General features: G+C 46.8%; 1 pseudogene across 1 annotated transcript in view; it reads right to left on the bottom strand.

Annotated features, from left to right (window-relative positions):
* Positions 1-11,890: 11,890 nt before the first annotated feature.
* Positions 11,891-24,063, bottom strand: part of LOC140916831 (transmembrane 9 superfamily member 2-like) — a 36,064-nt pseudogene continuing 23,891 nt past the window's right edge. Inside the window, exon 10 of the transcript XR_013636243.1 lies at positions 11,891-12,020. The product of XR_013636243.1 is annotated as a transmembrane 9 superfamily member 2-like (transcript). The remainder of the gene's footprint in view (positions 12,021-24,063) is intronic.

Below are 24,063 nucleotides of genomic sequence, written 5' to 3' on the forward strand. Positions count from 1 at the left end.
GCCCATCCATGCCTGGAGACTTATTAGTGGGCATACAATGGAGGGCTTCCAAGAACTCGGCCAGAGTAAGAGACAACTCTAGCCGGTCTCGGTCCCTCGCGCTGACCGTAGGGAGCTCCTCCCAGAGCACTCTGCAAGTGCTAGGGTTGGTCGGATCTGGGGAGAAAAGACTTGCGTAGAAGGCTCGGGCCCTCCCGCACATCTCCACCGGTTCCCTGAGGGGGGTGCTGTCTTCTACCAGGAGGCAGCTCACGTGTTTCTTGGCCCCCCTCATTTTCTCCAGGGCATAGAAGAAGCAGGAGCCGCGATCCATCTCCCGAAGGAGGTGGATGTGGGATCGAACAAAGGTGCCCCGGGCCCAATGGTCCTCGAGGGCCCGGAGCTCCTCCCGCTTCTCCCGGCACACTCCACAGAGGAGCGGGTCCTTGGGGCTGGTGGCCAGACGCCTCTCCAGCTCTAAGACCTCCCGTTCCAACTGCTCTATCGCCGCATTTCTAGATCGGCCGGTGCCCCGGGTGTAGTCGCGGCAGAAGAGCTGGGCGCGCACCTTCCCCGGGTCCCACCTTCGACGCGCTGAGGGAAAGGCACGCCGCTGCCCTCGCCAGGCCAGCCAGAATTCCCGGAAGGATGTCACGAAGCCCTCATCCTCCAACAGGTTGTTGTTAAAATGCCAATAGGCCAGCCCTGGCCTCTCCGCACAGAGGGAGGCTGTCACGGTGGCTAGGTGATGGTCAGAAAATGGGGCCAGCCGAATGCTGGAGGAGTGGGCTCGTGAGAGATGGAAGCGTGATAAATAGATGCGGTCCAACCGGGAGTGGCACGACCGATGGGCCTCCACCCGGACAAAGGTGAATGTGGAAGTGTCATCCGGGTGGTGGTCACGCCAGACGTCTACTAGGGAGTGATGTTCGACTATCTCCCAGAGGGTGTTCGCAGCGGCCAGGCTCTGCTTGGTCCCCGAGCGGTCTCACTCCTCGAGGGTGGTATTAAAATCCCCTCCCAGGACCAGGCACTCATGAGAATCTAAGGTGCCGAGGAAGGCGGACACCTGCTGATAGAATTGCAGCTGCTCCGGGCCCGATGTCGGGGCATAGACATTAACGAGGTTAACCACGAGCCCCTCCATACAGACCTGGAGATGCAGCAGGCGACCCGGCATGGCCTTGGCAACCCCTAGCACCTTGGGCCGTAGGTCAGGGGAGAACAGGGTCGCCACTCCAGCCTGTTGAACCGTGGAATGGCTAAAGTAGACCCTGTCCCCCCACTCCAGCCACCAACTGTCTTCGGCAGTCGGATCCATTTGGGTCTCCTGCAGGAAAACCACAGAGTACCCTCCCTCCCGAAGAAAGGAGAGCACCTGGGACCTGCGGAGAGCCATCCTACAACCCCAGGTGTTCAACGTTGCGATGGTGAGAGGTGTCATGGGGAGGGCAGGGCGGGATCCTCACTGGCAGGGACGCTCGCATCCCCCAGCAGGCCGCGCAACAGTCCTTGGCCCATCCCGTAGGTCAGTAATTGTTCACGGAAGATACGGACCTGCCAGTAAGCCACGGCATCCCGCTTCCCCATCCCTTTACCTTCCCCCATGAGGCCCTTGTGGCCCGGAGGATTCAAGAAAAGTCCCCCCATCGCTGCAGAGCAAGCTGTACCTTGTTGCGGGAGCCACGGGCATCTTCTAAAAACTTCTGCAGCGCTCCTCGCAGCTCATGGGAGGGTGGGGTTACGGTTTCCCGGTTGTTCCCCAGCGGGGCCCTTGGTGCAGCCCTGTGGCCCACTAAAATGGGCAAGCAGGGTGCGGACCCCCAACGGGGTGCCTGATGGGCTGGAGCTTCTAGGCCCGCCTCAAATCCTGGGGCAATAGGGGGCAGTGGAGGGGCGTTGGAGGGAAAATAGCAGCCCCAATGGGTCGGGGCAGGAGAACACAAAGGCCGTTCCCCGGGGGTCATCAGTTGGAAAAGGGAAGGAGACAGCCCCGGGGGCAGCGATAACATTGCAGGAGGTAAACTGGATAGGGGCAGGGGCAGGGGCAGGGGCAGGGGCAGAGGTGAGGTTCTGGGTTTCGGGAGGCAAGCAGCTGGATGGTGGCGCCTCCCGATCAGGCTCGAGGGTTAAGGGGGTGGGGAGGGAGCTCTCAGTGATACCAGGCGCGGGCTCTATGGTGGATTTAGCGGCCACAGCATCAGGAGGTGGATTATCTTCTGTAGGGCCCCCGCCCGGGAAGGAAGTCGATTGCTCCGCACCAACGGGGGGGGTGCCCCTGGCGACTCGTGTCCCGGCCGTGTGGCGCCGGCTGTCACCTGAGCAGGCTCAGTGGTCGTCAGCGGGGTGCCATCAGCGGCCGGGTCGATGGAGGAATCCATGGGCTCCTCGGAAGTGGGAGCAGAAGCAGCAGTTAGGGGGAGGGAGCATGGGGAAAAGAAGGGTGGAGTGAGGTCGCCCAGATCGAGGTTTGCTGGCAAAAGGTCGTCCTCCCCCTGGGCGACCGGGGTCAGATCTAAGGCCTCGATCTCCTCGAACATGGAGGAGAGGACACTTTCCGCCGCCCTGGGGTTCTCCCCGCTGGCACCCGCCACGACAGTTGCCTTGGGGTTCACAGGGGCTTTGGGTACTGTCAGGACAGAAGGGGCTTCCTCGAGGGTCTCGGAGGGGAGGGTCTCCTGTGGAGGGGAGACACTACCTTCCGGTGCTGCCATGTCTTTCCTGGCTGACACCGGTGGATGGGACGCACTCGTGTGCAAAGCAGAAGGCTCGGCATCGGTGCCCCCCTTCCTGGTCTTCCGGGGGGCCTCTGCTTCGGGTGGATGAGGCGGAGCTTGAGCCTTCCGCTTGCCTCGCTTCCCCTGGACTAAGGCCCGGCCCTCCATGGCATCATCTGGGGGCTGGTTAGCAGGGGTCGTGTCGGGGGTAGAGGCGATGGCTCAGGGACTTGAGGGGGGGAACGGTGGGGCAGCATAAGGGAGGGAGGATTCTCCCTGGGGCAGGCTCTCTCCCATGCCTGGTGGTATCTCTGCCACACCCTCCTCCATAGGCCCCGCCAGATTGTCAGCAGCGAGAGCGGGGCTCTCCCGCTCGTCTGGGCATTGTAGGGGAGGTGCCCCTTGGGCCTGAGCGGGAGTAGTGGTGGTCCGAAGAGGAGGGGGGGCGGGTTCGGATCCCGGGCAGCCAGGGGCATCAGCAATGACGGGGCCGATGTCCTGCCGAGTCTCGGGGATCCCAGGTCCCCCTCCTTGCCGGGCTAAGGGGCATTCCCTCTGGACACGCCCCGACGCCCGGCAGAGGTAGCACTGGGCTTCTCCCGTAGAGAAGTACACTCGGTAACGGGCCCCCTGGTAGGGGACTAGGAAGGACCCCTCGAGCGCCTCTCCATCACGTGCCGCCGAAGGCAGTAGAAGCTGCACTTGCCGGCGGAAGGAAAAGATGTGACGGAGGGTGGGGTCCTTGCAGCCCAACAGGAGAGGGCTGATAACAGAAACAGGTTTCCCCAGGGTGGAAAGGAAGGGTAACAGGGCAGCATTGGGGAGAAAAGGAGGGACAGAGGTCAGGACCAGGCAGACGCCCAGGTCCTCTAGCGGCTCTAGGGGGACAAACACCCCCCCCACCGCCAGGCCCCTCTCCACCACTTCCTGAGCGGCGGCCTCCGATGCTAAGAAGACGACGACCTTCCTGTACATTTTGGAGGCCACCACAATGGCCAAGGGCCCCACCTCCCTCGCCAACGCCTGCACGTAGGTCTCCATGTGGGGCGAGGAGGGCACCAGGAGGCATTGGACACCGTGATTCCTTGTCATGGTGGGAAAGGGGCCCCGGTCGCTATTGATGGTGGCGGAGGCGGTGGGCAGGAGAGATGATGAGGCGGCAGGCGGGGGGGCTGCCGCTGCCTGGGCATACGTCCTGGGGGCTGAGGGAGGGACACCCACAGAGCCGGTGGAGGAGGCAGCGGGAAGGATGCTGTGGTCGGTGGCAGGGCCGCAGCAGTGGGGGTGGCCCCTGCCATGGAGGGCCTGGTGGTTTTAGCGGGGCCCTTCCCCTTCTTCTTGCCCTGGCCTTTACCGCCGGCTGGGGGGGCCTCCCCTAGAGTCTGGGGAGGCGATGGGCATGGAAGCGGTGGAGGTCACCCCGGTGCCCTCCATTGCCGATGCCCCAGCGGGGGCGGTGGCAGGTGGTTAACAGGAGTTGGGGTCAGGTAGAAAGGGACAAGCTATGGGGTGGACAGTTGGGGTGGGGGCGGGCACATGAACCACCGTACACTTGTATGGAGAGTCCTGTTTGGTTGGCTGGTGCTTCTGGCCCACACGGTGGAATCAGGGCGAGCAGCTGAGTCCAGAGGCAGATGTTAAGCAGCCAGCAAAGACGGTGGAGGGGGGCAGTGGTGAAGATAGTAGTGTGGGGGTTGGGAGGACACAGATGGATTGGGGGACAGCTCTGTGCCACACCCCCTGTGTCCCTACAAATACAGTCAAGGCCTCCCCCCACATGAGAGCACAGTTCAAAAGTTACTCAGTCTTAAGGCCCTCTCTACGGCGATTTATAGATTCCCCGAGGGGTGTTCCTCCGGTAGATGGCTTTTTCCCTCTCTTTCCTGGGCTTTCTTTGCAGCTGTAGCATTCCAGGGATGCCAGAACAGATGATAAGAGTCTCTCTCAGCCGGATACGGGTCCACAAACAAACAGCAAGCGGCTGGGTCTGGGTCACTCCACTCCCCCCCTCCAGGGAGCGGGTCAGCAGCCCCCCCTCTCTCAGGGGGCTCAGCTGGAGCAGCAGCAGTGTCCGAGGGTGGGTAGGGGGGCCGACAGCCAGCCAGCAGCCAACCAGCACTCAAGCAACAGCAGAAAAACAAAAAAAAGTAGGGGGCAGAATGGGGGAGAGCGTCTGGACCGGTCAGGGGGAAGCTGAAAGCAGGGGCAAAAAGCAAGGAAAGCCCAGGCCAGAGGACAGCAAAAGGGAACCTTCTTCCTTGTAGAGGAAAGAAAGTTTGCTATAGATTAATTAAAGCACCTGAAGCCAATTAGAGCACCTGAAGCCAGTCACCTGATAAAACCCTCCTGCTCCAATCAGATAAGGGAAGGAGTTGAAGCAGAGTGGATTGGTGTTAGAGTAGAGAGCAGTTTGGAGGGAAGCAGAGGAGAGTTTGTAGAAATGCTGTGGTGGGCTAAGAAGACCAAAACCCTAGGTAAAAGGACACCTGGTTTGTGCTGAGGGAGGGCGGGAAGCCCCGCAAGCTGAAGGGCAGGAGAGGGAAGTAGCCCATGGGAAGGAACTGCTTGTTCAAGTGGTTTACTGCTATCCCTAGGGCCTCTGGGCTGGGACCCGGAGTAGAGAGCAGGCCTGGGTCCCTCCTTCTCCACTCCCCTCCTCTAGGACAATAGTGGGGAGTTAATACCCCAGTTCAGGGGTGAGAAATAGTACCCTGAACCCTCCCCAAGAAGAGAAAGTGTGAGACCTATCAAAGTAGTGCTGGCAATTTGCCACACATAGGATGTCTATAAAGCCTCATTTTGTTCTCTCATCCTTCTGCTGACTATGTACACTTGTGCTCTGTTAACAAACACTAAGTCTTTACCAAATGGAAATCCACAAAAGGGAGAAATTTGGTTTCCTATTTCTAAGAGGGCAGTCTGGCAACCAGGAAAGATTAGATAGCAATTAGGTCCCAGTAGCTGTAGTTATTTAGTATTTGTAGGTCTGTTATGTTACAGCTGTATGAAGCAGGAGGACACAAGTAACAAACAATAATTAAATAATTAGAAAACATGGTGAAGGGTTTTCTATTCTTACTTTAGCAATTAGATGCTTTCCGATGAGAAGTCTATGCTAGCAGTTTCTCATTTAGCCCACCACAGCACAACTCATTAAGGGAAAGAACAGAGGGAACTTCAGAGTCATTCAGAGCACAAAGTAGAGGAAAATTAAAAGGCCAGCTCTACAAGCCCCAGGGCAAGATTCTGAAGTAGGTTCTAATTAGATAACTACCACCTTGCTATTTTCTAACCTGGACATTTCTAATCAGAGAATAAAGAGAATTATATACAATATGCGGAAATGATCGTTTTAAGTTCTTAATGATGTGGAGTGTTGGAAATTATCCTGCCTGCTGATATGTTAATGCATATGCTGTGCTATAAAGAGCAGTTGTGTTAAACCAATAAAATAAAAATTGGCAGGATTTTATTAAAGGGGAAAAGGCAAAATGCCACATTTATTGTGAATACAGAAAGAATCATAGTAAGCAGTTAGTTATAGCTATAACACGCCATTAAATTTCATATTTATTCACACATTCATTCATACACACACAGGTTCTGCAAGGTTGTTATCATAGTTACCAGCCTTAGAGTTGCTTGTGCCAAGCCACTGGCCAGGTGGCCTGGACACGAGGAGGGAGCAGGGCCTTGTCAGATGCTCATCTGATGCTCCTGGAAATTGGTTTGCAGAATCAGACCCCAAAGTTCTCAGTTTCTAGAGTCCACTTTTATAGGAATTTATTCCTATGCCAGTCTGTGGGAATTGCTTCATCATGCTGTTGCTGAATCAATCAGCAGATGGCACATTCCTGATGGCTCTGTGCTGCCAGATGTTATCTTGTTCTTCGGTTCTCCCATCCTTGAGGCTGTTGGGTGGATTCCAGTCTGCCCCCCGGGGGTCCTCTAGTTGTCTCCACTCTGCGCATTTTTCGGCCAGTCAATACTGAACTCCTAGGCTGGCACCTCCCTGATCATTCATTTACTATCCACACCAAGCATCCATCCACATACATCCTCTATATCTATTTTAATCACAATTGTCAACAAAGCGAGATAAATACAACAAAAGGGCGAGGAGTCTCTGTGTGCTGTTTCTGTTGTTACAGAGTATCGCTTTGAGTCTCTCTCTCTGTGAGTAGTAGTTGTTACAAAGTATTGCTTTGAGAAAAAACTCTGTCTTAGGATGTACTAACACAATGAGCAGCTTGCAAGTTTCACACAGAGAGGGAGAGAAACCGTAAAACCAAGAGACCTCTTAATTAGTAATACCCTGGAATTTAAAGTATGGGGAATCAAACTCATTCGTGATTTTAATACAGAACTTCTTTAATGTGATCCAACCGTTGTCTCATCTGCACTGCAGGTTATTCTCTCTCCCTTTGTAAAAATCCACTTTATTGTAGGAACTGGAATTATACTATGTACGGGTACTGACATTCAGGTGGGATGCATTCAGGCCCCTACCTTCTTAAATTCAGGTGATCAGATATTAGCTAATCTTATATACTTTAAGGCCAGATGAGACTATCATGATCATCTAGTCTGACTCCTGCACATTGCAGGCTACAGAACCTCACCCACCCACTTCTGAAATAAACCCATAATTTCTGGCTGAGTTACTGAAGTCCTCAAATTACGATTTAAAGTCTTCAAATTACAAAGAATCCACCAGTAATCTGATCGTACTCCCCAAGCCAGGCTACTAACATTATGGCATCACTGCTATACACCGCCATCTTCCTGCTGCTAAAGATCTGCAGTGCCCATGTTCACAATACTGCAGTGGCTCTCAAACTTTTGTACTGGTGACCCCTTTCACATAGCAAGCCTCTGAGCGCGACCTCCCTTATACATTAAAAACACTTTTTAATATATTTAACGCCATGATAAATGCTGGAGGCAAAGCGGGGTTTGACAGCTCGTGACCCCCACGTAATAACCTCGCAACCCCCTGAGAGGTCCCCACCCCCAGTTTGAGAACTGCTGCAATACAGTGACAATGCAGACTCTAGTAGGGGTTACTAATGAGGAGATTCAATGTTCTCAGAAGACAAACTACAGTTGTGAGACAAGAGGGAGACCGAGGAATCCAGCAGGTGGCAGTAGACTCTACGGCAATGGCGACTGTGTCTATGATGTAAATGGACTCTTACTGCCAACTTTTAATGATTTTCAATTTCTGGTTTCTAAGAGATTCTACAAAGATCTTAAATTTATGAACAATACCTCAGCAGTGTTCGTTGGCTCTGATCAGTGATGTACAGGAAATACATGATGTCATATTCACTTGCACTATAGTGTGCAATCCTAGGAAACCTCCACTCCCGCACCTAGGGACAGCTGACACTTTGACTGCTGTTTGTGGAAGTCATGGGTTTTGATTTGATTTGAAATCCAGTGATGTTGAAGACCTTTTTCTCCCCTCCCCTGCTAAGATCTCTTTTAAAAAAAGAGAGAGAGAGAGAGAGAGAGAGAGAGAGAGACAAACTACACACAGCGTTTCCATGTTCAAGAAGGCTGTATCCATTTTAGCGAACAAAGATGCTTGGAAAAGCGCACAGCAAGTCATTTCTCTTGCACTAGATACACGGTTAATAATTGCAGGACAGGAAGAGAGTTAGAAGTAATTAACCTCCTGCTGCTGGCCACCAGTTTTGCTGAAGATTGATATTAACTATGATGTCCATCCAGCTATCCTAGGTATTTATATACGCCCCAGAACTTTAGGATCTGAGCACCTCCCAGTCGTCAATGTATTTATCCTCATACACCCCTGGGGAAAGGGAAGTGCTATTAGTCCCATTTTATAGAGGAGAAACTGAGGCACAGACTTGCTGAAGGACACAGAGGAAGCCTGTGGCAGAGCAGGAATTTGAACCCAGTTTCCCCTAAACCTCAAAGAAACCCTTGGTGTCTGACTCAAACTGCTTCCTGGTTCATGTGGAGTGCACCCCTATGAGCAGGTTGGGCACAGGATACACAGAATACTTTGTCTGCCTTTTCTTGGATAAACTAAACACCTTGAGCTTCTTAAGTCTCTTCCTGTAAAGCAGGTTTTTCAGACCTTGTATCATTCTTGTAGCCGTCTTCTGAACCCCTTCCAATTTTTCAACATCTTTTCAAATGTGGACACCAGAACTGGACAGTATCCAGTAATGGTTTCACAGATGTCATATGCAGAATGCCACCTCTCTGTGCCTACTGGATATTCACCTCCTTGTGCATCCAAGAATGGCAATAGTCATCTTGGCTAGCATCGCACTGGGAGCTTATATTCAATTGACCCTCCTAAGTCTTGATCAGTGTCACTGTATTCCAGGATATAGTGTGTCGTCCGTCCCCCCGCATCTTGTAAGTGATATATAGTGCAGTTGGGCTCGAGCCTTGGCGCTTATGGTGCAGTTGGTTGTTACATTTCTGAGCTGGGTCTCAGTAGGAACCAGGCCAAGTTAATGGAAACACTACTGTTGTTAGCGAGAAGAAATTATCTTATTTGGGATAAAAACATAGTAAGGTTCAGAATCAAAGCTCAAAGTCAATGGGAGTCTCTCTCTCTTCATTGCAGTGGGTTTAGGATCAGGCCCTAGTAGGATGGGATTAAAGACACAGGAGCTGAGGCAACTCCAAAATATTCCATGCAATCGGAGATGTGTCTCTGCACTAGTCCTCTCTGTAAGAGGCTGAACCAACATCGAACCCCTTCAACCCCATTGCCGAGTACATCTGAACCTCCCTTACCTGTTTCTGGTGTACGCAAGACCCTATTTGCCTGAGCATAACAGGGGTCACAGAATTTATCCAGATAAATGGGGTACAGACAAAATATGTCAGGCATCATAACCCAGTTTCAAACAAGAGGTTCACATAAGAGGGGTTTGGATAAACAAGGCTCTGCTCTTCTCACTTGCTTCCTGGTACATAGCAAAAGTTGCCACAACTGCCTGACAAAGTGGGGAAAGGCAGATTTGGCCTGATTGTCAAAGGAGCTTTGGCTGGCTGCAGAACGCAGAAGAGAGGCTTCACCAGCTCCTAAGGAGAGCACAGTGTGTGCAACACCATTCCCAGGAGTTAATAGCCAGCCGAAGAAGTGAAGATTTGGAAGCTATGAGACCTCCCACCTCTGTCTCCAGAGCTTCTGTACAGTGCAGCATCCTCTGGCTTCCTCCTTTCCATCCCTTGGCTTAATACTGCAGTCAGTCCTTTCTCATATCAAACACCTGCCAGCTTCAAAGGGTATTTTGCCTATGTAATAACTGTTATGCTTATAAGAAGCAAAAGAATCTTTTAAAGGGGATAAGGCAATATGCCACGTTTATTAAGAGTATGATTTAAGCATTAAAATCAGCATATGCTTCCATTCACACACACGCATCCCAAAAGGTTCTGCAGCTGGATTTTATAATTACCAGTCCTTAGTGTTGCTCAGTCAGTTCCAGTGGCCAGCTGAAACTGCACACGAGGGAAGGGAGCTGGGCCTCTGTCGAACATGTTCGAAGCTCCGATATTGATGCAGAATGAACCCAAAGTCCCATGGCAATACACCCTTCTTTTATAGTAATAAGTTCCCATACAAGTCTATAACCAGAGTTGTTAGTCAAGGTTGCTCCCAATCAAGTTGTTACTGGGAGTATCCGCAGCTGTTTCTTATCTTGTTCCTCTGGCTCCACTCTTTATCTTGTCCTTGGGGCGTATGCCTTTGCTTTAGGATCGTCAATCTGCCACCCGAGGGATTCCTCTCGATTTCTCCACTCCCCTCCCGACCATCTGGCCCATCAGCACTGGTCTCTGTTAGCATGCCATACATTCTTCACTCACACACAAAACAGTAAATAATTTCAAAAGCAAGAATGATAGCCATAACACTTCTATCCTTCTAAAAACACTGAATAACACATAAAGCAAAAGATAAAACCAAAACAATTTCTTCTTACTAATTCAAGACTAACAAAATAAGCAAATGGAGTACAATTTACTCAAGACAATTTCTCCCCATTAGGCGTTTGGCTTAACTATGGGACTGGGTCCCCGTTTAGTGCAGGGGGCAGGATATCTCTGATCACAGAGACACTGGTATGCCATATGAACAAAGAAAAAAAAAGAAAAAAGCATAGTAAGTGGAGTTAAATTTCTAGAGAAAAAGGGCTCAGATGACAATGCTGCAAATCCCAGCTTTAAAAAGATTTGTATTAACAACATCATTTGCTCTTTCACACACAGCAGCACTGAAAATGTTTTAAACATTTCCCTCTTCATGGCTTCAACAGCTTCCTCTGGCAACGAGTTCCAGTTTGATCATACACTGTGTGAAAAAAAGATTTCCTTTAATTTCACTGAACATTCCTTTGTTCTTCAAGTGTCACCAGCATGAACGTAACAACCGAGCTCGTCTCTGCAATTATTTCCTGTTCACTTCCAGATACAATTGGAGGTGTTTGTAATCTCCTTTAAAGCTCTAGCGTGGGATCTGGTTAGAAGAGAGAATGCCTCTCATCCTCTAATCCAAAGCAGCAGTTAGGCTCCACGTGCTATTGCTCCCTACATTTGAACACTCCATAACTAGCAGTATAGCCCAGAAATAAGGGAATCATCCTTTTGGCAGCCCATTTGACAAAGTAAATAAATGAAACGTATGCTTAGGAGTGGTGACATACTTGACAAGTCAGCCAGAGTTGTGCTTTGTTTTTCTTAAAAAAAAAAAAAAAGTGTTGATATCCTTAACAAAATTCTACATTACACTAAATGCATGTTCCTTTGTACGATGATAAACGAGTTTTAAAGGTACACAATACTATGTACAATCAGTTTTAAGTTAAAAAAAGTTTCAAATTTTTACATAGTATTTACTGGACGGTCCTATGCTTTGATGGTACAATTGCTAAGAGTAAAAAGAAAAGTACCAAAAATAACAAGAAATCTCATCTGGAAATTATATAATGTACTATTTTAAAAAATGGTTTCATTGCATCATTCATTAGTTTCTCCAGATACAGTATTTTTAAAAAGTCATTAGAATGGATAAACATTTTCAGGGACAGTATGACTGGTGTAAACGTTTTCCCAAGCTGCTATTTCCATCTATATAGCCTGTATTTTGTGCCATACAGGTTGCAGTTCAGCTTTTACGTTTTAAAATAACTGAAGTAGGTTTCTCAATACAGGGTAAAAATATATCACAGCAAGGGTGATAAGATCCAAAGACACTTTGAAATTCTTCAGTCCACTTTCACAACACTGTAAATCTTACTAACAAACCAGAAGCAGGCAAAAAATCCAATCGTCCTTAACACAAGAAGAGTGTTAAAATAGTTAGTTTATCTTCCATACATGCTCTTGGAGCAAGTCTAATAACAGGCAAATCCCAGCAGGCCAAAATATCCCATTATCCTCCAGTTACCTATCCAGAAATAAAAGTGCACTTTTTAACTTTTAACAATGGACATTTACCCTGGGCTACTAAATTATCAATTTCAAAGCTAAAAGATTTTTTAGGAGTTGCTTGTATGATGTGCCCCTAAAAAACTGAACACAGTTACAAAATTACATAAATCTGTCATTAGCAGCCACATGGATACTCTAAAACAACTAGTAGTTAACTTCCTCAACTGTATGCTACACTTACAATGTATACATATGCAAAAGCCTTGTCCAGCTCAAATTATACACTGTCTTTAGGTCATACACTACTGCAAGGCCATGTGGTCTACTGCCGTGGTTTTCAAACCATGGGTCACGACTGGAAGGGAACTGGGTCGCGGAATGGAAGGGACTGGGTCGTGGCGGCTCTGGTCAGCACCGCCAACCAGGCCGTTAAAAGTCCCGTCGGCGGTGCTGCCCGGCTAAGGCAAGCTAGTCCCTACCTGTTCCGACACTGCACTACGCCCCGGATGCGGCCAGCAGCAGGTCTGGCTCCTAGGCAGGGGGGCCACGGGGCTCCGCGCACTGTCCCCGCCCCAAGCACCTGTGGACGAGAGCTGCACGGCGCTCCTTGTGTGCCTCAGTCTAGGAGCTGGACCTGCTGCTGGCTGCTTCCAGGGCACAGCGCAGTCTGCGATGCCTGGACAGGCAGGAAGCCTTCCTCTGCACCCCAGCTGTGCTGCTGACTGGGAGCTGCATGAGGTAAGCCCGCACCCCAACCCCAGCTCTGATGATCATAGTGGTCCGTTCTGCTCTATAAGCAAGGGTTGAGTAGCCTGCAGAAGTTACTGAAGATTTAAGGCAGGAGTAACCATTGCATGGCAAGATGACTGGAAAAAGGCTAATGTAGTGCCAATCTTTAAAAAAGGGAAGAAGGAAGATCCTGGGAACTACAGGCCAGTCAGCCTCACCTCAGTTCCTGGAAAAATCATGGAGCAGGTCCTCAAAGAATCAATCCTGAAGCACTTGCATGAGAGGAAAGTGATCAGGAACAGCCAGCATGGATTCACCAAGGGAAGGTCATGCCTGACTAATCTAATCGCCTTTTATGATGAGATTACTGGTTCTGTGGATGAAGGGAAAGCAGTGGATGTATTGTTTCTTGACTTTAGCAAAGCTTTTGACACGGTCTCCCATAGTATTCTTGTCAGCAAGTTAAGGAAGTATGGGCTGGATGAATGCACTATAAGGTGGGTAGAAAGCTGGCTAAATTGTCGGGCTCAACGGGTAGTGATCAATGGCTCCATGTCTAGTTGGCAGCCGGTATCAAGTGGAGTGCCCCAAGGGTCGGTCCTGGGGCCAGTTTTATTCAATATCTTCATAAATGATCTGGAGGATGGTGTGGATTGCACTCTCAGCAAATTTGCGGATGATACTAAACTGGGAGGAGTGGTAGATACGCTGGAGGGGAGGGATAGGATACAGAAGGACCTAGACCAATTGGAAGATTGGGCCAAAAGGAATCTGATGAGGTTCAATAAGGATAAGTGCAGGGTCCTGCACTTAGGACGGAAGAACCCAATGCACAGCTACAGACTAGGGACCGAATGGCTAGGCAGCAGTTCTGCAGAAAAGGACCTAGGGGTGACAGTGGACGAGAAGCTGGATATGAGTCAGCAGTGTGCCCTTGTTGCCAAGAAGGCCAATGGCATTTTGGGATGTATAAGTAGGGGCATAGCGAGCAGATCGAGGGACGTGATCGTTCCCCTCTATTCGACATTGGTGAGGCCTCATCTGGAGTACTGTGTCCAGTTTTGGGCCCCACACTACAAGAAGGATGTGGATAAATTGGAGAGAGTCCAGCGAAGGGCAACAAAAATGATTAGGGGACTGGAACACATGAGTTATGAGGAGAGGCTGAGGGAGCTGGGATTGTTTAGCCTGCAGAAGAGAAGAATGAGGGGGGATTTGATAGCTGCTTTCAACTACCTGAAAGGGGGTTCCAAAGAGGATGGCTCTAGACTGTTCTCAGTGGTAGCAGATGACAGAACGAGGAGTAATGGTCTCAAGTTGCAGTGGGGGAGGTTTAGATTGGATATTAGGAAAAAATTTTTCACTAAGAGGGTGGTGAAACACTGGAATGCGTTACCTAGGGAGGTGGTAGAATCTCCTTCCTTAGAGGTTTTTAAGGTCAGGCTTGACAAAGCCCTGGCTGGGATGATTTAACTGGGAATTGGTCCTGCTTTGAGCAGGGGGTTGGACTAGATGACCTTCTGGGGTCCCTTCCAACCCTGATATTCTATGATTCTAAGAAGGTGGAGAACAACATACGGCAGAGGAAGAGACTGGCCCAGGGCCAGAGTATTTTCTCTTTTTACTGTAAAGAGCAAAGTTGCAGCTGCCTCACCCACTATCACTGTGATGGAGTGACTGGAAAGGAGGGCAGACTATGCTTCCTTTTCAGTTACTGGGGTCACGTGCAATATGTCCCAAATATCCTCCCCATTAACTCAATTGAGACTCGGGGTAAATATAATGTTTCTCTCAAATTCCTGCACCAATTTCAAAGGCAAACTTTATGAAATAAATAAGTTGCCCTTCTAACAACCTTGCATTCAAGGAGATTCAATATTAAACCTCAAAACCCCTCCAGGACATAGCTATTATTATAAGCACTTTGCACATTGGTTAACTGAGGCACAGACATTAAACTAGATGTCACAATTAACACCCTCCCAATGGTAGGAAAAATCAGTGTTAGCTAAACAAGTTTTTAAAAAGACAGCGACGTGCAACACTCCTATAAAGATTCACTGCACCCTTAGGAGACATACCCAGTCCACTCCATCAGAGGCTTTTTATAAACATAGCTATTGCAATAGGCACTTTGCACATTGGTTAACTGAGGCACAGATATTAACTAGTTGCCACAATTAATACCCTGCTAACAGTAGAGAAATCAGTGCTGGCTGAACAAGTTTTTAAAAAGACAGCGACATGCTGTGTTTTACTACAACAGTCCTATAAAAGATTCACTGCACCCTTGGGAGACATACCATCAGAGGCTTTTATAAACATAACTATGGAAAATAGAACATGTTCAATATCAGCTCTATTATTCACTATCACAAGGCAAATCAATGAAAGGGAATCTCAGGTTCTTTGTTAGACTATTTTACCTTTTGCATATTTATTGAATTAGCTTTTCTGTCTTTCTACCCACTTGCTGACCAGACTTTCGCAAGTGATAAATGAGGAGCCTTTCTTCAGATGCTTCCTATTATATACCTGCTAGTTCTTGTGATACTTCATTTTGCCACGTATATTTCTAGTAAAGGGCTTTTTGACAACCTACTATTAGGTGCTGTAGATTACCCTTTTCCTCCAGATTTACAGTTATCATAGTCCGAAACAGTGGGTTTGATAGGAACTCATACACCAACCACAAAAGGAATTTACATCACTAAGGCTTGACATCACTAAAGCTATATCTACACTATGCACTTTTTAGCAACACAGCTGTGCTGCTAAAAGGCACACAGTGTAGCCACTCTTTGTCAGCAGGAGAGAGCTCTCCCACAGACAAAAAATAAATCCACCCCCAATGAGACACGATAGCTTCACACCGGTGCTTTTTGGTGGTAAAAGTTTTGTCATTTGGGGGTGTGTGTGTTTTTTTCACACCCCTGAACAACAAAAGTTTTACTGACAAAAGTGCAGTGTAGACAAAGTCTATGTCTATTTTATAGTTGATTCTCCAACTCCTTCCCATTGTGTCCAATATGCCCGTATTTGCATTGTTACAACCTCTCCTCCCCTAGCTGGTAGCTTCTTTCAGTGTTCCTCTGTATCCCACCTTCTTATGTTTGTAAGATAGAAGGCTCAAAGCAGGCTGTGTCTCTTAAAAACCTCCTCCTTAGACCTTGTCTATACCACAAAGTTTTGTTGGCAAAAGTTGTCTTTTACTGACAAAACAGGCGAGGTATACACACACAACGCTACTTTTGGCGGCAAAACTCTGCTGTTTTGCTGACAAAATAAAACCATCTCAATGAGAGGCATAAAGCTTTTTGTGGGAAAGTTAAAGTGACAAAGCGTCAGTGTAGCCACTGCTGTTTGTCGACATAACTGGCTTCCACCGGTATCCCACAATGCCTGCCGTGACCGCTCTGCTCACTGTTTTGATCACTAGTCTGCTGCCCTGCAGGCATGTGCTCGTCCCCTTTTAAAGCTCTGAGAAGTATCTGACAGCTGAGCCTGCTGCTGTGTTTGGGGAACAAAGAGCAAATCATTAAGGTGGAATGCTCCTGTTGTGTCCTGCGCTAGGAACACAGCGCCAGGCAGACTGCTGCTGTGGGGAGTGGGGAGCAGGAGGGGACAACTGCTGTGCTTTCACATTCCTCAGCAGGGAGAGCTCACAGAGCAGCTCAGGATGCCGCTCCTGGCAGCCGAGGAGGCTGTGGGAGAACTCAGAGGGAACTCACAGAGCCACAGGCAGGCTGGCAGAGCGGGCTGCTTCGGGACAGACTGCTGTGCGGAGCAGAGCCAGGGGGGTGTCCCCCTCCCCCTGCCACAGGATAGGTCGGTCAGCCTGCTGTCTTCCCCACCCCAGACACACCACTCTCCTCTCCCTCCCCCACACATACTTTAGTTGAAAAAGTGGCTGACAATCTACTAGGATGCCCCTGGAAGGATGGAATTGAGAACCCTGCATCATGTGACGCTGTACCTGCCCCATGAGACATTGCAAACCCTTCCCAAAGCACCCTGCGGCCAGTTGCACAGTGGGATAGTTACCCACAGTGCACTGCTCTCTGTGTTGATTCAAGAGCTGCTGGTGTGGATGCACTCCACAGACACAAGGAGCATAGTGTGGACATGCAACAGCGGTTTTAATTAAAGCGGCATAACTGTTGCTGGCAAAAGTTTGTCGGGTAGACTAGGTTTTATTGAAGTGCTGTTTTTCCTGTATGTTTCACATATTAGGTATCTTAAAATAAACCAGCTTTCCTGTAATAGAAATTCAATATTTTAAAGAGAAAGCGCTCAAATTTTAGCACAAGGTTTAAGATTTTTCCACTGCAGTTCTATGAACATGCAATTGCAAGTATGTACAAGCTTATTACAGAAATAGACTCTATATAAACACACCCACGCACTGACCCTTGTTACTCTGGACCTTCCCTGCGCACCACTTTCCCCTCAAAGGAGGACTTCATTCAAAATACAAAATTACCAAAGCCATTCCCAGTGAACAAGGACTATTTAATCTATAATCAGGTTTTTCTCATGTACATTGATAGAATCACTTGCCAACTTCCCTCTCCAAAATCTGCTCAACAAATCAAAGAGAAAATATTCTCTTTCTTGGAGATTTTGCCAATTTAGATAGTAGAAGACAACCAGATTTACTATGACATTAGCCGCTAAATCTGAGATGCATACTAGTAAATGCATAAAATGGAGGCAAGTGCCAGATACCACCTGTTACCTGTCAGATGTGGCTCTTAGACATAAAACTGCTAGACACCTCATTTGGATTTTGTCCAGTAGCCTATATAACTACTTTCATCGTCAATACACAAAATCTCCCCTACCAATATTATAATGGCACATCTGTAGTTAAGAGTTCAGTCACCGTTTCCATTATAAACCCCAGCATGCACCGTAATTCCTCCATCCAAACAAAAATTTCTTAAGGATTTAGAATGTGAATGGTTGTACTGGAAAGACTTCACAGGTGATGTAACTCTGTGGCTTCCATTATTTGACTAATAAATAGTCCCTGGTTGATAGCTATCAAGTCTGCTGCAAACATCAAAGATGAGAGTAGTCTGAAAGGAGCTACCATGGTCTCCCTTTAAGCATCCTTGCTTGCAGATTTATGATGAGTGAATTATAGCGAATCAGTTGAAAAATTCAATGAAGCAATCTTTTAAATATTCCCAAGGGTTTTTTAAACCTGTAGGTTAAACATTTATCTGACAGACTAACAGCTCCCGTGGCTGAGTTCAGCACATTGCTTGTTTTCAGTAGTTTGATATTACACAGTTAATTTAAGATTACACAAAGCCAACATTACCTGACAGTTGGATTAAATTATTGTTCATGAGTAAACTCTATGTTTGCAGAGCTCCTATAACTCACTTAAAAACCTCTCATAAAAGCTGCCTACTTCTTCCAGGTTCCAACAACAAGACCACCTCTGGGGAAGGGAGTATTTCTTCCCCAACCTGGTTCACAGCTTTATCGCTATCTGAAAGGCTGTCACTTGACTTTTCTATTCTGCTTGTAAAGTCATTTATTTTCTATTGCCTTTGCAAAATTTTTAAGTAAACTAACGTATTTCACTTCAACCCTGTATTGTGAAGGCCACTGCACTAAGCTGCTATGTATGAATGACTGACTGAGCAGAGTGGGCCTAATTCTTCCCTGTCCGGCACCTGGTGTAGGAATTTACAGAAGTGATAAATGGGTATAAATTGTTAGAATTGCTTATGTGGGACACCATCCTAATCCGTGATATTTGGCACTGACCAACCAGTTAAGAGTAAAATACAAACCAAGTAATACCTGGGTGAGGTGAATACAAGTAAAGGAAACAGTTATTTTAAAGGTTTCAAAGTAGCAGCCATGTTAGTCTGTATTTGCAAAAAGAAAAGGAGTACTTGAGGCACCTTAGAAACTAACCAATTTATTTGAGCATGAGCTTTCGTGAGCTACAGCTCACTTAATTGGATGCATTCAGTGGCTATTTTAAAGGCTGCAGCTATAGCTATATCATTTACTTCAGTGTGTTGGACAAGAAGACTGGGATTTTCAGAGGCTCCCAAAGGAGTTAGGTGCCTGACTGCCATTGTTCGAAATGTTATCAGTTAGCTTGGCACACTGGTGAGACACTGATGCCAGACAAGTCAAGGCTGGCATTTTCAGATTCTCTTCCCTCTGAGCACCTCTCTCATGAAAGCCAGTCTTGAAATACAAGCACACAGCTGATACAGTTTCTCTCAACTGAAATCTTGCCTCCATTGCCAGCCTTTGTTGCTTTACTTAAAATAGCATTCCAATAAACATCTGAACCAGCTTGTTAAACAGGACACCCTTTCCTGTTTAACAATCCAGGAAGTTTTTGGAAAGCGTAGGGGACAATTTCCTGGCGCAAGTGCTAGAGGAGCCAACTAGGGGGGGCGCTTTTCTTGACCTGCTGCTCACAAACCGGGTAGAATTAGTGGGGGAAGCAAAAGTGGATGGGAATCTGGGAGGCAGTGACCATGAGTTGGTTGAGTTCAGGATCCTGATGCAGGGAAGAAAGGTAAGCAGCAGGATACGGACCCTGGACTTCAGGAAAGCAGACTTCGACTCCCTCAGGGAACGGATGGCCAGGATCCCCTGGGGGACTAACTTGAAGGGGAAAGGAGTCCAGGAGAGCTGGCTGTATTTCAAGGAATCCCTGTTGAGGTTACAGGGACAAACCATCCCGATGAGTCGAAAGAATAGTAAATATGGCAGGCGACCAGCTTGGCTTAATGGTGAAATCCTAGCGGAACTTAAACATAAAAAAGAAGCTTACAAGAAGTGGAAGGTTGGACATATGACCAGGGAAGAGTATAAAAATATTGCTCGGGCATGTAGGAATGTTATCAGGAGGGCCAAATCGCACCTGGAGCTGCAGCTAGCCAGAGATGTCAAGAGTAACAAGAAGGGTTTCTTCAGGTATGTTGGCAACAAGAAGAAAGCCAAGGAATGTGTGGGCCCCTTACTGAATGAGGGAGGCAACCTAGTGACAGAGGATGTGGAAAAAGCTAATGTACTCAATGCTTTTTTTGCCTCTGTTTTCACTAACAAGGTCAGCTCCCAGACTGCTGCGCTGGGCATCACAAAATGCGGAAGAGATGGCCAGCCCTCTGTGGAGATAGAGGCGGTTAGGGACTATTTAGAAAAGCTGGACGTGCACAAGTCCATGGGGCCGGACGAGTTGCATCCGAGAGTGCTGAAGGAATTGGCGGCTGTGATTGCAGAGCCACTGGCCATTATCTTTGAAAACTCATGGCGAACCGGGGAAGTCCCGGATGACTGGAAAAAGGCTAATGTAGTGCCAATCTTTAAAAAAGGGAAGAAGGAAGATCCTGGGAACTACAGGCCAGTCAGCCTCACCTCAGTCCCTGGAAAAATCATGGAGCAGGTCCTCAAAGAATCAATCCTGAAGCACTTGCATGAGAGGAAAGTGATCAGGAACAGCCAGCATGGATTCACCAAGGGAAGGTCATGCCTGACTAATCTAATCGCCTTTTACGATGAGATTACTGGTTCTGTGGATGAAGGGAAAGCAGTGGATGTATTGTTTCTTGACTTTAGCAAAGCTTTTGACACGGTCTCCCATAGTATTCTTGTCAGCAAGTTAAGGAAGTATGGGCTGGATGAATGCACTATAAGGTGGGTAGAAAGCTGGCTAGATTGTCGGGCTCAACGGGTAGTGATCAATGGCTCCATGTCTAGTTGGCAGCCGGTATCAAGTGGAGTGCCCCAAGGGTCGGTCCTGGGGCCGGTTTTATTCAATATCTTCATAAATGATCTGGAGGATGGTGTGGATTGCACTCTCAGCAAATTTGCGGATGATACTAAACTGGGAGGAGTGGTAGATACGCTGGAGGGGAGGGATAGGATACAGAAGGACCTAGACCAATTGGAAGATTGGGCCAAAAGGAATCTGATGAGGTTCAATAAGGATAAGTGCAGGGTCCTGCACTTAGGACGGAAGAACCCAATGCACAGCTACAGACTAGGGACCGAATGGCTAGGCAGCAGTTCTGCGGAAAAGGACCTAGGGGTGACAGTGGACGAGAAGCTGGATATGAGTCAGCAGTGTGCCCTTGTTGCCAAGGAGGCCAATGGCATTTTGGGATGTATAAGTAGGGGCATAGCGAGCAGATCGAGGGACGTGATCGTTCCCCTCTATTCGACATTGGTGAGGCCTCATCTGGAGTACTGTGTCCAGTTTTGGGCCCCACACTTCAAGAAGGATGTGGATAAATTGGAGAGAGTCCAGCGAAGGGCAACAAAAATGATTAGGGGACTGGAACACATGAGTTTATGAGGAGAGGCTGAGGGAGCTGGGATTGTTTAGCCTGCAGAAGAGAAGAATGAGGGGGGATTTGATAGCTGCTTTCAACTACCTGAAAGGGGGTTCCAAAGAGGATGGCTCTAGACTGTTCTCAGTGGTAGCAGATGATAGAACGAGGAGTAATGGTCTGAAGTTGCAGTGGGGGAGGTTTAGATTGGATATTAGGAAAAACTTTTTCACTAAGAGGGTGGTGAAACACTGGAATGCGTTACCTAGGGAGGTGGTTGAATCTCCTTCCTTAGAGGTTTTTAAGGTCAGGCTTGACAAAGCCCTGGCTGGGATGATTTAACTGGGAATTGGTCCTGCTTTGAGCAGGGGGTTGGACTAGATGACCTTCTGGGGTCCCTTCCAACCCTGATATTCTATGATTCTATGATTCTATGATTCCTGCAGAAGGGACACTATTAGATTTCTAATTAGCTTACTAAAATTGATACCAGGCATGTATACTTATAACAGGATGCCCAATTCAAAAACATGTCTATGTTTACCAAAAAAACAACTAGGTTATTTGTTTATAAGTGGTATAATTTGTTACCATTCAAAGCTACTTCAGTTTCTTTCACAAAGCATGGTAAAAAGCAAAATCAGAATTTTCTGAAAGAATCTGTACAGTCTACTGATTCAAGTTACATATTCATATGACTGGCTATTTAGTTATCAGAGTGCAAGAAGGCTTTCAATCTCAAGTGAAATATTGGATGGAACACAGAACAGGAAAACCCCCAAACTCTTCTCATTGTGGATTCTATTTACTGTGGATGTTAATCAGTTTATTCCAATAAACATCACTGATTCAGAGAGGAAATATAATTTACAGTACTCTCTGAAAAATTTTCTGTTATCTCTCTACTATTATTCCACAATAGGGATAGGGATACAACTTTGATATACACTTCTCTTTGCCCCATAATATTGTGAAAAATCCAAATCCCTACACACACTCCCCTGACAGCCCTATAAGGCCTTGATTTGTTCTAGAATCAAGCATTACCACTGCAGCTTTTTATATTTTTTATTTTCGTTTAAGTGATCCCAAGCTGCCTGCAAACTTACAAAGATATGAATATGGATTTGGGTGGACATGCATTTAAGAAATTACTTTTTTTTGGTAGAGCTATCTTCAAAGGGATGTCCTTCACAATTACTTTAAGATTCTAACTTTCCGTGATAAGCCCTTAGAGCTCATCCATAGAAATGAAAGCATCAGCTCACTGCAAACCATTATGTATCTTCTATCTGATTCTACAGAAGTGTAAATGTAAGCTTGTTTTTTATGATAGTTATTTAAAATTCATGAAACTGATAGTCAAGATGTTACTGAATGTGTCAAGTAACATCCCTACCCCAAGAGGCAAAATATGACCAATATACCAGAAAGAACTGACAATTCAGCTCGCTTGATTTTTTGTCCTCGGCTTCTGAATACTTTAGGCAGTAATACATAATAGCACTTAGCAACAGTTTTCTTTTGGTGTATTTGGAAAGAATACCATGAGCTAACATTTAACTGGGTAACATCAAGTTATTAGTAAACAATTTCTTTAATTTCACTTCAATATTAAAAACAGAATTACTGCACCAAATAATGCCAAAACACTTCAAAGCAGACTGTCCTATTCCACCTCAGCTTTTCCAGCTTTACTGTTTAATGAAGAAAAAACATTCAGAGCACGAACAGAATGTAAGAAAGCAAATAGAAGAGCACTCTGTACTTGGCTGATACTTTTTATATATCTTAAAAGCTTTTTATGTAGCTTTTGAAATCATACTGGTTTCAATCACTACACAGTGGTGGATGCTTCAGAATCTCAGATTCTAAACACAGTCTACCCAGAAGATCAAAACTCAGTTTTGAACATGGCATTAACTCACAAGTGAAAGTGATGTTCAAAAATAGAGGTCACTGTAAAGCAACATGCTTTGACTAAACACAACCATTTTTTGTCCCCAAGCATAAAATCCACGTAATCATAACTATCACCAGTTAAAATAGTGTCTGTTTTGATGTACACAATAATTGTTAGATTTGGCCAGCTTGATTATATATTGGTGACAGTCATTGTTTTAAATATTCACAAGTATTTGTTCAGCTTCAGCATTCAGCTCCTACTTGGCTATTCACTGTGATTTCTTTTGTGGAGACCAAAATATCACACTATGTTGCCATATATGAGCTGTTAATGATGACTTTTATATTGGATTTCAGCTACTGTGATTTAAAAATATAGTAAAACAAGATACCTATTGCTGACATAACTGGAATAGGTCAAGGTCCCACTCCTTCAAATAGTTATGCACGTGAGCAGATGTACTCACATGAGTAATTCATTAACTCATGTCAGTAACTTTACTCACATTCAGAAGTGTTGGCAGGATTGGGCCCTTCTTACAGTTTAATTTACAAATTGGATGCTACTAAGGAAAAGTAATGATAAAGCAAACAAAACTCCTATAACCTTGGTTGGATTGTCTTGGTATAGTAGTTTACTATCCACCCAAAGCACAGATTGTTAAACTAATTAGAGAGGATAAACTAACATTCTGTTTTGAATGTTATCAACGACTCAACTCTGAATTGCTAATTCATGGGAAATTACCATGTACAGAATTTAGAAAACAGTCACTTCCTAAAATAATATGACTGCACAGTGATTTCTTCATGAAATGGTTATAGAAAGCAGTGCCACTATTAATGTGGTTTATAAAAGTTAACACATGAAAACAACAGAATTACATATTATTGTACTTTTTCAGGTATCCCCATCAACGACTCCAGAATCAGCACATCTGAAGCTCTTAGTACCATTTCAGCAGCTGCCATGGCAACTTAAATCATCATTTTAT

Source organism: Lepidochelys kempii, chromosome 9 (assembly GCF_965140285.1).
Source record: "Lepidochelys kempii isolate rLepKem1 chromosome 9, rLepKem1.hap1, whole genome shotgun sequence".
Taxonomy (NCBI): domain Eukaryota; kingdom Metazoa; phylum Chordata; order Testudines; family Cheloniidae; genus Lepidochelys; species Lepidochelys kempii.